The 11,909-nt window shown below is 43.2% G+C and overlaps 2 protein-coding genes across 2 annotated transcripts in view; one reads left to right on the top strand and one right to left on the bottom strand.

Annotated features, from left to right (window-relative positions):
• The window catches only part of KIAA0226 (KIAA0226 ortholog), a 67,408-nt gene extending 55,505 nt beyond the window's left edge, over nt 1-11,903 (bottom strand). The window contains exon 1 of the mRNA XM_011961247.1: nt 11,363-11,903. The gene's annotated coding sequence lies outside the window, so the exon portion shown is untranslated. The remainder of the gene's footprint in view (nt 1-11,362) is intronic.
• The window catches only part of FYTTD1 (forty-two-three domain containing 1), a 31,785-nt gene continuing 31,528 nt past the window's right edge, over nt 11,653-11,909 (top strand). The window contains exon 1 of the mRNA XM_011961161.1: nt 11,653-11,745. The gene's annotated coding sequence lies outside the window, so the exon portion shown is untranslated. The remainder of the gene's footprint in view (nt 11,746-11,909) is intronic.

Raw genomic sequence — 11,909 nt, 5'->3', positions numbered from 1 at the left:
GTGGTGGCAGGCGCCTGTAGTCCCAGCTACTCGGGAGGCTAAGGCAGGAGAATGGCGTGAACCAGGTAGGTAGAGCTTGCCGTGAGCCGAGATTGCACCACTGCAATCCAGCCTGGGCGACAGAGCGAGACTCTGTCTCAATAAATAAATAAATAAATAAATAAATGAATAAATAAATAAATAAATAAATAAAATAAAGGCAATCAGCTCTATCAGGAGATCCTAGGGGCCAGAAGCGGTGGCTCACGCCTGAAATCCCAACACTTTGGGAAGCCCAGGCAGGCAGGTCACTTGACATCAGGAGTTTGAAACCAGCCTGGCCAACATAGTGAAACCCTGTCTCTACTAAAAATACAAAGAAAAAGTAGCCAGGTGTAGTGGCACACACCTGTAATCCCAGCTACTTGGGTGGCTGAGGCATGAGAATCGTTTGAACCTGGGAGGTAGAGGTTGCAGTGAGCAATAGATTCTGCTGCCTCAGCCTCCTGAGTAGCTGGGATTATAGGCGGGTGCCACCACGCCCGGCTAATAAACCCCTTCTTTATGATTCCATTGCTTTCTTTGTTATATAATTTCTTTGCATCCATCTATATTCCTAAAATATGTATATGCTTAACATTTTTATGCTTTAATTTTATAAAAGGGGTGCCAAGCTATATTTATTCTTTGGAGCCGTTTTGCTTAATCTTATAAGACTCATTCATGTTGTATGTCACTAGATTACTGTAGTTCATTGATTTCAACTGCTGTATATTAGTCCATTGTAAGAATGTACCGCTGTTTTTTCATGCTCTATTCCATTGATAGGCATTAGGGTTTTGCTGTGCTAAACAGTGCTGCTAAGAACATTCTTGTACATATCTGTCTCCTCTTGTATATAAGCAAGAATTTCTCACATACCTGGGAATGGAATTGCTGCATCATAGGGTTATTGTCATAGGGTTTTTATTTGGAGCAGCGGGTTTAAGGTGCATAGTTTTAAAAATAATTGGTTATTAAATTATAACTAGTTCTAGTCAGTTATTTAAAATAACTAATTAATGAACTAAATGAAAGTGGACTGGTCAGGTGTGGTGGCTCACGCCTATAATCTCAGTATTTTGGGAGGCTGAGGTGGGAGGATCGCTTGACGTCAGAAGTTTGAGACCAGCCTGGTCAACATAGTGAGACCCTGTTGCTATAAAAAAATGTAAAACTGCCGGGCGCGGTGACTCACGCCTGTAATCTCAGCACTTTGGGAGGCCGAGGCGGGTGGGTCACTTGAGGTTGGGAGTGAGACCAGCCTGACCAACATGGAGAAACCCTGTCTCTACTAAAAATACAAAATTAGCTGGGCATGGTGGTGCATGCCTGTAATCCCAACTACTTGGGAGGCTGAGGCAGGAGAATTGCTTGAATCCAGGAGGCGGAGGTTACAGTGAGCCAAGATCGTGACATTGTACTCCAGCCTGGGCAACAAGAGTGAAACTCCGCCTCAAAATAAATAAATAAAATAGAAAAAAGAAAATGGAGCATGCATGGAAAATAATAGGAGTATATCATGAACCAAGGATTATGATTAATCCTATTTCATGCATCTGAGGTCCAAATACAAAAAAATGCAAAATATGCCAAACTAGCATTAGGGTTAAGGTTCTACGTTATCTACATTATCTCAAAAGGTAAGCATCATTCTTTACCCCTTTGCTTTTCAGAGTAGAATTTTTTTTTCTTCTTTTTGAGACAGGGTCTCACTCTGTCTCCCAGGCTGGAGTGTGATCACAGCTCCCTGCAGCCTCAACCTCCCAGGCTCAGGTGATCCTCCCACCTCAGCCTCCTGAGTAGCTGGGACTACAGGCATGTGCCACCACACCCAGCTAGTTTTTGTATTTTTAGTAGAGATGGAGTTTTGCCTTGTTGCCCAGGCTGGTCTCAAACTCCTGAGCTCAAGTGATCTGCCTGCCTCGGCCTTCCAAAGTGCTGGGATTACAGGCTTGAGCCACTGTGCCAGGCCTCAGAGTAGGATTTTTGAATACAACAGGAGTCCATGAGTTTCTATGGGTAGATAAATACGTAGATACACAAATAATAAATAAATAGAAAAAGGAAGGAAGAAGGGGGAAAGGGAAACCTCATTTCACAGTGGAACATCAACTAATGAATGTAGAAGATGACAGAGTTAAAAAAAAAATCACTGTTTTGCAACCATTATAGTAATAATTGATTCAGGCAAGAAGCATCAGTGAATGCTAACGCCATTTGTGAAATTTACTCTGAAACAGGATAGTTACACGGTCTCAAATCTCCCCACAGGTGACTTATTCATTATAAATTGGGAAAAGGGGTACCTTTACAATGGAGAAAGCTGGTGAGCATCACAAGTGGTCAAAGGGAAGATCACCAGTAATCAGACAATATGATACTATGTGCCTGCCTCCTGATGTTTGGCATCAGAGAGGACACAGCATAACTTGTGGTATTGCTGACAAAAATGAACAACCAGAATCTACACGGCTAACAATGAGAGAAAACCAAATTGAGAGACAGTCTATGCAACAACCACCTTCAAGCATCAAAAATGTAAATATAAAGAGCTACGAAAGCCTGAAGAATGTTTTCAGATTAGAGGAGACAAAGAAATGCAGCATGTGAATCTGGACTGGATCCCAGATTTTGGAAAAAAAATTGCTATGGGCCGGGCGCGGTGGCTCAAGCCTGTAATCCCAGCACTTTGGGAGGCCGAGATGGGCGGATCACGAGGTCAGGAGATCGAGACCATCCTGGCTAACACGGTGAAACCCCGTCTCTACTAAAAAAAATACAAAAAATTAGCCAGGCGAGGTGGCAGTCGCCTGTAGTCCCAGCTACTCCGGAGGCTGAGGCAGGAGAATGGCGTGAACCCGGGAGGCGGAGTTTGCAGTGAGCTGAGATCTGGCCACAGCACTCCAGCCTGGGCGGCAGAGCGAGACTCCGTCTCAAAAAAAAAAATTGCTATGAAGAAATTTTTGGCCGGGCTCAGTGGCTCATGCTTGTAATCCCAGCACTTTGGGAGGCCGAGGCAGGTGGATTAGCTGAGGTCAGGAGTTCAAGACCAGCCTGGCCAACGTGGTGAAACCTCATGTCTACTAAAAATACAAAATACCAAAAATTAGCTGGGTGTGGTGGCAGACGCCTGTAATCCCAGCTACTCAGGAGGCTGAGGCAGGAGAATCACTTTAACCCGGGAGGTGGAGGTTGTAGTGAGCTCAGATTGTGCCACTGCACTCCATCCTGGGCAACAAGGCAAGACTCCATCTAAAAAATAAAAAAAAAAAAGTAAAAGAAAAAAAAGAAATTTTTTAGTATAATTGGCAAAATTTGAACATGAAACATACATTGGATAATAGTACTTCATCAATGTTAAATTTTCTAAACTTGGTAATTTTAGCATGGTTATGTTAAAGAATATCCCTAGAAATATATTGTCTGTTTTTTTTTGTTTGTTTGTTTGAGACAGAGTCTTGCTGTGTTGCCCAGGCTGGAGTGCAGTAGCACAATCTCAACTCACTGCAACCTGTGCCTCCTGGGTTCAAGCAATTCTCATGCCTCAGCCTCCCGAGTAGCTGGGATTAAAGGTGCCCGCCACCACACCCAGCTAGTTTTTGTATTTTTAGTAGAGATGGAGTTTCATCATGGTGGCCAGGCTGGTCTTGAACTCCTGACCTCATGTGACTTGCCCACCTCAGCCTCCCAAAGTGCTGGGATTACACGTGTGAGCCACTGCACACAGCCCTTAGAAATAGATTTTAAAGAGTCATAATTTCTGCAACTTCCTCTCAAATTGTCTAACAACAACTAATAGTATCTATCTCTCTACAGAGAGAAAGCAAATGTGGCAAAACATTAATAATTGGTGAAGTAGAGGATATATGGGTATTCATTGTGCTATTTTTGCAACTTTTCTCTAGATTTGCAAGTTTAAAAAATAGTCAAGGTTCTGCTTTCATGGAGACCTAAAAAAATAGTCAACGATCTCAGTATGGTTTTGTTTTCTTACGACTATATCCTGCTAAATATAACAAAAATTTTAGTGTTTCACATGGACTTTTTTTAATCTTGTAATGATTAATTTTAAAGATAGTTTAAAAGTAATGTATGTTTTCCCCATAGGTAGCATTTCTAAAAGTCTTTTAAGCCAATTTTGCCAACTGACCAATTCACTGACTTTACCAAATTTACTGATTTACCAAAATTCTTTTTCTATTAGGCATATATAAAGCTTATAGCAGTTCATCCGATGAGATGATTTTAAAAGCTTTTGAAGAATTTTGCCAAGTTTTAATTACTTGGCTTTAATTCTGTCTTTACAGCAACATTTCCATCCCCTCTAAGCATTTAGTAGTGATTCATTTATTCAATTCTATAGGAACCGGCCGGGCACGGTGGCTCACACCTATAATCCCAGCACCTTGGGAGGCCGAGGCGGGCAGATCACTTGAGGTCAGGAGTTCAAGACCAGCCTGGCCAACATGGTGAAATCCTGTCTGCTAAAAATTAGCTGGGCGTGGTGGTGCGCACCCATAATCCCAGCTACCTGGGAGACTGAGGCAGGAGAATCCCTTGAACCCGGGAGGCGGAAGTTGCAGTGAGCCGAGATCCCACCACCAACCTCCAGAGGTTGCACCACTGCACTCCAGAGATCCCACCACTGCACACCAGAGATCCCACCACTGCAACAGCAAGACTGTCTCAAAAAAAAAATATATATATATATATATACATATAGGAACGCTTTTACCAGCCATGAACAATGGATAAAAATGTGCCATTTTTAATGTTAAAATGAAAATTTAAAAACTCTTATTTCTAAGCCAAGCACCTGTAATCCCAGCACTTTGGGAGGCCGAGACAGGTGGATCATTTGAGGTCGGAAGTTTGAGGCCAGCCTGGCCAACATGGTGAAACCCCATCTCTACTAAAAATATAAAAATCAGCTGGGTGTGGTGGCCGTGCCCGTAATGCCAGCTACTCGGGAGGCTGAGGTGGGAGAATCACTTGAACCTGGGAAGCGGAGGTTGCAGTGAGCCGAGATCGTGCCATTGCACTCCAACCTGGGTGACAAAGTGAGACTCTGTCTCAAAAAAAAAAAAAAAAAAAAATCTTATTTCTAGACTGAGCAAATCCTTAATCCAGTTGACGAATGTTCAGTTTGTCCCTGCCCCGGCTTCCTGCTGAATAAAGCTGCACAGAAGGGACCCTCTGCTGCATGAAGGCTGTCAGCACTTGAGTGGCTGCTGTGTGCAAGACGCTGTGCTTTAGTCTCCCCTAGCCTGGGCTCCTCACCTCAGAGCAGGGAACCTGAGGGGCAAAGAGAGAAGAGGCCTGGGAGAAGGAGGAATGTGTGAAGATCCATGACCCTAGAATTCTGGCTCCCTGAGCCTTCCTGGACTGCAAATCTATCCAGTACAAATTGAGGATATCTTTGAAAAACAAACAGTTTTATGTAAATGGGGGGAATTTGGCACTTTATGTAAATTTGTTTAGCTCTGGAAAATGCCACAGTTGGTCATTCAGTGAATCAATCTAGACTCCCTGGTGGTCAAGATTCCTGGCTTCCCCAAGGAGGGCAAGACCTGATAAGCTGAGAGGCCCCACCCCTGAGTCCAGGAAGAATTCCCCTTCAAGTTCCCTTGTCCACCCAGAGCAGGTTCCCCAGTTACACAGGACTGATGCTCAGGGACTTAGTGGCCAGCAGCGCTCCTTTAAACTGGCTAGCTGAGGCCGATGGGCTCCTCCGGGGCTCTTGAGTTTCTTCAGGGCAGCAGCTATGCCTGCAGCCCTGTCTGTCATGTTCTCTGCAGCGTCCCCAGCATCTAGCACGGTGTCTTGCACATAGTAGCAACTCGAACTCGGTTGAATGAACAAATAAATGAACAAACAAATTTTGAGATTAAAAGGCAGAAGACTAGAACAGAAAAAGTTTACAACAAAGGAAAAGGGCAACACAGAAGAGGGACAGAAAGCTACTGCGAAGTGGCAAAGAAAAGCTGCTGCGGCAGAAGGCAGTAGCAGATGGGGTAGAATGGAAACAATTGAACAGAAAAGAGAAGAAAAACTAGTGTATATATAAGTAGTTTAACAGAGCTATTAATTAGCTATTGTTTATTAATAACTAACATTGGCCAGGCATGGTGGCTCACGCCTGTAATCCCAACACTTTGGGAGGCCGAGGCAGGTGGATCACGAGGTCAGCAGTTCAAGACCAGCCTGGCCAACATGGTGAAAGCCCGTCTCTACTAAAAATGCAAAAATTAGCTGGGCGTGGTGGCAGGCGCCTGTAGTCCCAGCTACTTGGGAGGCTGAGGAAGAGAACTGCTTGAACCCAGGAGGCGGAGGTTGCAGTGAGCCAAGATCGTGCCACTGTACTGCAGCCTGTGTGATAGAGCAAGACTCCGTCTAAAAAATAAATTAAAAAATAACTAATATTAGCTAATAGTTATATCTAATACATATTATCTAGTATCATACAATATAAATTATACCATACTCCTTTAATATACCAGTATAATACATATTACATCAGTATGATTTCTAGATAATCCTCTTTTGAAAAGCAAAAGAGTTAACATAAGAAACAGACAAATAAATTACGAGAAAAGGAAATTTCACACCAGTGTCACTCATGAAAAAACAAAATTCTTGGCAAAATATTAGCAAGTCAAATCCAACAATATGTAAAAAGGATAATACACCATGACCAAGTAGGTTTATCCAAAAAATGCAATATTTGGAACGTCAACATTCAAAAACAAAATCAACATTCAAAATTTGATAGTCAATGTCATTCACCATATTAATAAATTTTACAAGAAAAACCTTTTGATAATCTCTAGATACAGAAAAAGCATCAGCTAAAACTCAGCATTTATTTGTGATTAACTCTCAGCAAATCAGGAGTAGAAGGGAACTTCCTCAACCTAATAAAGGGCATCTGTAAAAAATTAGCATCATACTTAATGGTGAAAGACTAAACGCTTTTCCTCTGGGGTTGGGAACAAGGCAGAGATGTTCACTTTCACTGCTCCAATTAAACATGATACTAGGGTCCCTAGTCAGTGCAATAAGGCAAGAAAAAGAAAAGGCATACAGATGAAAAACAATTATGCTATGTGAAATAATCCAGTTAAAAAGTATATACTGTATGATTCCATTTATTTAAAATACCAGAAATTGCAAATTAATCTACAGCAACCGAAAACAGGTCAGTAGTTGCCTAGATAGTAGGTGGGGGGTAAGGATTACAAAAGTGAGCAAGAAAACTTTAGAAAATAATGAATATATAATGATATTTATTATTCAGATTATGATAGTGTTTTCACAGGTATATATCCTGTAAACCTGTATAAACTGCATACTTTCAGTGTGTGTCTTTTATTATCAAATATATCTCAAAGCTAAGAAAAGGGGGATTTAGGCCGGGCACGGTGGCTCACGCTTGTAATCCCAGCACTTTGAGAGGCTGAGGTGGGCGGATCACGAGGTCAAGAGATCGAGACCATCCTGGCCAAAATGGTGAAACCCCATCTCTATTAAAAATATAAAAATTAGCTAGGTGTGGTGGCAGGCGCCTGTAGTCCCAGCTACTCAGGAGGTTGAGGCAGGAGAATCGCTTGAACCCGGGAGGCAGAGGTTGCGGTGAGGTGAGATAGCGCCATTGCACTCCAGCCTGGGCAACAAGAGCAAAACTCCATCTCCCCCCCCCGAAAAAAAAGGCAAATCAAACCAATAAAAAGTTAAGGGGTGAAGTATGTAAGAGTTGTGCTTACTACCTTTGAAGAACTGTAGATTTCTGTGCACATTTTGAAAAAGGAGCCAGAAAGTGTTAACAGAAAACGATGAGGTTGAGCTGGTCGCCGTGGCTCATGCCTGTAATGCCAGCACTGTGGGAGGCCGAGGTGGGTGGATCACTTGAGGTCAGGAGTTTGAGACCAGCCTGACCAACATAGTGAAATGCTCTCTCTACTAAAAATACAAAAATTAGCTGGGTGTGGTGCTGTGTACCTGTAATCCCAGCTACAGGGGAGGTTGAGGAAAAGAATTGCTTAAACCCAGGAGGCGGTGGTTGCAGTGAGATCGTGCCACTGTACTCCAGCCTGGGCAACAGAGTGAGATTGTCTCAAAAAAGGAAAGAGAGAAAGAAAAGTATGAGGTTGAGAAGGTTGCCAGATTTAGCAAATACAATAAAATATAAGACTCCCAGTTGAACCTGAATTTCAGTTAAACAAATGTCAACCTTCAATAATGAGATTCAGAAAATATGACTAAGTATAGAGTTTATTGCAGCACAAAGCTTGAGGATAGCCATCCAGACACACGATTCCAAAGGAGTGGGGTCAGTGCTCCAGAGTGAGGAGGCTAAGATTTCACTTATTTAGGCAGAAACAGTTGTAACGATTTGATTAGTATAACTTGCTACGTTCCAAGAAAGATTCCTTTAATATTCTGTGAGGGGGTGTAATGTTCTGAGGGGTCTTATCTCTGGCACTCCTCAATCATTCCAGATCACTTCCAGGAAAAAGCAGAAGTTACAACTGCATGCTGCTGGACTCATGCCACGTAGCCACATCCCTCTCAAGGCTCAGAATAATTTAAAGTTTCAACAGCTTTAAGTTTGAATTATTTTATTTCACACAATGAAATGATTCTCTGTTGTAAATATATCCTAAATATTACATGAAACTTACTGTAGTAAAAAAAAAAAAAAAATCACTGTTTATCTGAAACCTGGGACATATTTGTACTAAACAATTGTCCGTTGTGTATCTGAAATTCAAATTTAGCTGGCCCTGCATTTTATCTGGCAATCCTGGATATTGTTTTACCTACATTGTGTGAAACGAAGTCTTTTAAAAGGGCAGCTTCTTGGATGCCATGTTTGTTTTGACTTAGGTGAAGCTGCGGAACTGCCGCACACAGACAAAGGCTGAATGCCCTGTCCAGCACAGGCCTTATTCGCAGTAGGTGCTGGATATTCTTTGCTCCTCAAGCTGTGTGAAGATAGGGTGTGCATCCGTCTTGCTCACCACTTTTTTTTTTTAATCCCCAGGGCCTATTACAATGCCTGACGCTCAATGAATATATGATTAAATGAATAGCTGCCTCTCCTACCCCAGAAAATTGCAGGGTTGACCTTTTAGCCCTAGCCCTTGTGGTTGGCTGATGGACTTCTTGGACAGGACCCAGTTCTGATTTCTTGGCTTGTATTCCTCTTTGTTTTCACTGTGTGTGTCTCAGTTGCTATTTTGTTCTGTTTTGTGTATGAAGAGACCTACCATTATCCACAATGCTTCACTCTTGCTTTCTTGCCTTTCCCTCTGGAATCTGGGGATTGCTCCTAGGCCCCAAGACTGTCAGCCCTTGGGGAAACCTGAAAGTCTGAAACACAGCCGCTAGGACTGTTTAATGAAATACTGCAGCATGGCCTGTTGCACTATAGAGACTGGGGATAAGGCTTTGGTTTGGGGGAGAAGATCAGGAGAAAAGAGAATCTTTTTTTTTAAGACGGGGTCTCACTATGTCGCCCAGGCTGGTCTCGTACTCCTGGGCTCATGTGATCCACCTACCTCGGCCTCCCAAAGTGCTGGGATTACAAGCGTGAGCCACTGCACCCGGCCGAGAATCTTTATTATATTAGTGGTAGGGAGGATTTTATACATTTGGGATTTTTATCTGTCCTATACATACCTGAAGTACAAAATGCCTCTAAACTCTTAACTGCATTAATTTTCTTCCATAAAATTAAGAACTTAACCTAAGGATCGTCTCTGTAGTTTACTCCCACAAATGAGTAGAGATTGTAGAAGTTATTTCTAGTGAGAGAAGGCGAATGTGGAGAAAAATGACTTGTGCTTAGAGGATTTTGAAACTGGAAGGAATTGAATAACTTAGTATACTTTTCATACTATTATTATTTTTTCTGGTTTTGAAGATGAGTATGAGGTCCAGAGACTCCCAAAATCATACAGTGAATGACTAAAGTAAGTGAAAAAGTTATCACTCAATGAAACTCAGGTCTGGGCCCACAACCCAGTTTCTCTAGTGTTTTTTTTGTTTTTGAGATGGAGTCTCGCTCTGTCACCCAGGCTGGAGTGCAATGGCACGATCTTGGCTCACTGCAACTCTGCCTCCTAGGTTCAAGCGATTCTCCTGCCTCAGCTTCCCAAGTAGCTAGGATTACAGGTGCCCACCACCACGCCTGGCTTATTTTTGTATTTTTTAGTAGAGACGGGGTTTCACCATGTTGGTCAGGCTGGCCTCCATCTCCTGACCTCATGATCCGCCCACCTCGGCCTCCTAATGTGTTGGGATGACAGGCATGAGCCAGTTTCTCTAGATTTTAGCAGTCCAGACAGGTGAGGTGGCTTCAGGGTGAGAGAGTAGTAAAATCAAGCACATAATGCCAAGAACATACATGATATTCTCCTTGACATGCCAAATACTGTTCTTGAGTTTCTGAGTCCAAACTTTCCTCCACCATTGAAGTTTCTTGTGCCCCTTCATAGGTGTGTCGTTCACTCTTCCTATATTGTTAAGTCTTTGTCATGAGAAAAAAAGAGACAACTTGACCTTTGAGAATAAGACGTTACTTAGAATATTCCCAAAAGCCTAGTAAAAATCATACATTTTCCCAAGATAAGACTACTAGGCTTACAAAAAAGTCATGGTGCTTTGATTTCAGCTGGAAACATAATCTGTGTGAAGACTCCTGGTTTTATCCATGCTACATATACAGGAAACGTTTGCATTTACTTTTATTGTTAAGGTGACCGCAAAATTGTCGCTGCCAAGCTTTGCTTTAAATTCAGGCATGGAAAGGAGAGCTGGAACAGCTGGCTTTAATTTTTAAGTGTGACATGCATCAGAAATATTTTAAAACATGGGATCCCCAAGCAAAAAATAGTAAATGTGTCATTGGTGTTGAAGTTGGAAGCCACATGACATTGTGACATGACTGAATTAAGCAGAGGCTACTGTGGTTTCGAGATGGCTCGTTTCTATGCTAAAGGAATGTTTGCACTTTATGAATTGGAGAGGAGAAAGGCGACAGAGATTTCTAGGTGGACAGAATGCATCTGGTGTTGTCCTTAGATGTAAATATCCGAGATAGTTTCAAGCTGTTGTGAGGATGATATAACCTAAATGCTTCCACATAAACGCAGTTACTTCAGGGAAGGCGAATGAGGTAAGAAGGGAGGGAAATAAGGAAAAAAGTTATCATGCAGGAATTCATCAAATATTAAGTCGTTTTCCCGTAGGAATGATTAAAAAGTAAACGAACCCTTCTATCCATTCCCAATGCAAATGAATTAGAGGAAAACGCAGCTGCCTCAACAGAGGTACTTACCCCTCCCAAGGGAAGCTGAGGTCTTATTAGGGTAGTAAACACCGTGCCAAATGTTTTGAGTGCCGATTGAGAGATGGTACAGATACGGGAAACGTTAGCATTTCCTTTGGATGTTAAGGTGACGCAGGAACCGTCACTGCAGCGTTTGCTTTGCGTTCAGATGCGGCAGCTCAGCGCAGCTGTAGGTGGAGGAGCGTGCCAGGGAGAGGGGAGCTGGGATGCGGCTGCGATCTACGCTCGCAGGGGTCTGTCCTGCCTCCGAGGCTGCACTGCAGTGGGCGTGCAAGGCTCGCGTGTACCGAAGTACAGGGGACCTGTCTGCAGCAGGAGGGGCTCGAAGGACACGGAGGATTATGAGATCACCGAAGGCACACGATTCAGAGGCGCTCGCGGTCTAGCTCCCCCAGTTTGGGCGGAAAGTGGAGCTGCTCACAACGGCGGTCCTCGCGAGCGCCCAGCGCAGCGGCTGCAATGCCTCGTCCGGTCCTGCGAGGGCCGCTAGGAGCGAGTCACGGCGCGGGGCCGCTCTGGTCGCCCGCGAGCGTCG

This window comes from Colobus angolensis, unplaced genomic scaffold (assembly GCF_000951035.1).
Source record: "Colobus angolensis palliatus isolate OR3802 unplaced genomic scaffold, Cang.pa_1.0 Scaffold54, whole genome shotgun sequence".
Taxonomy (NCBI): Eukaryota; Metazoa; Chordata; class Mammalia; order Primates; family Cercopithecidae; genus Colobus; species Colobus angolensis.
Note: the sequence above shows the minus strand (reverse complement) of the source record. Positions and strands in the feature narration are given on the sequence as shown.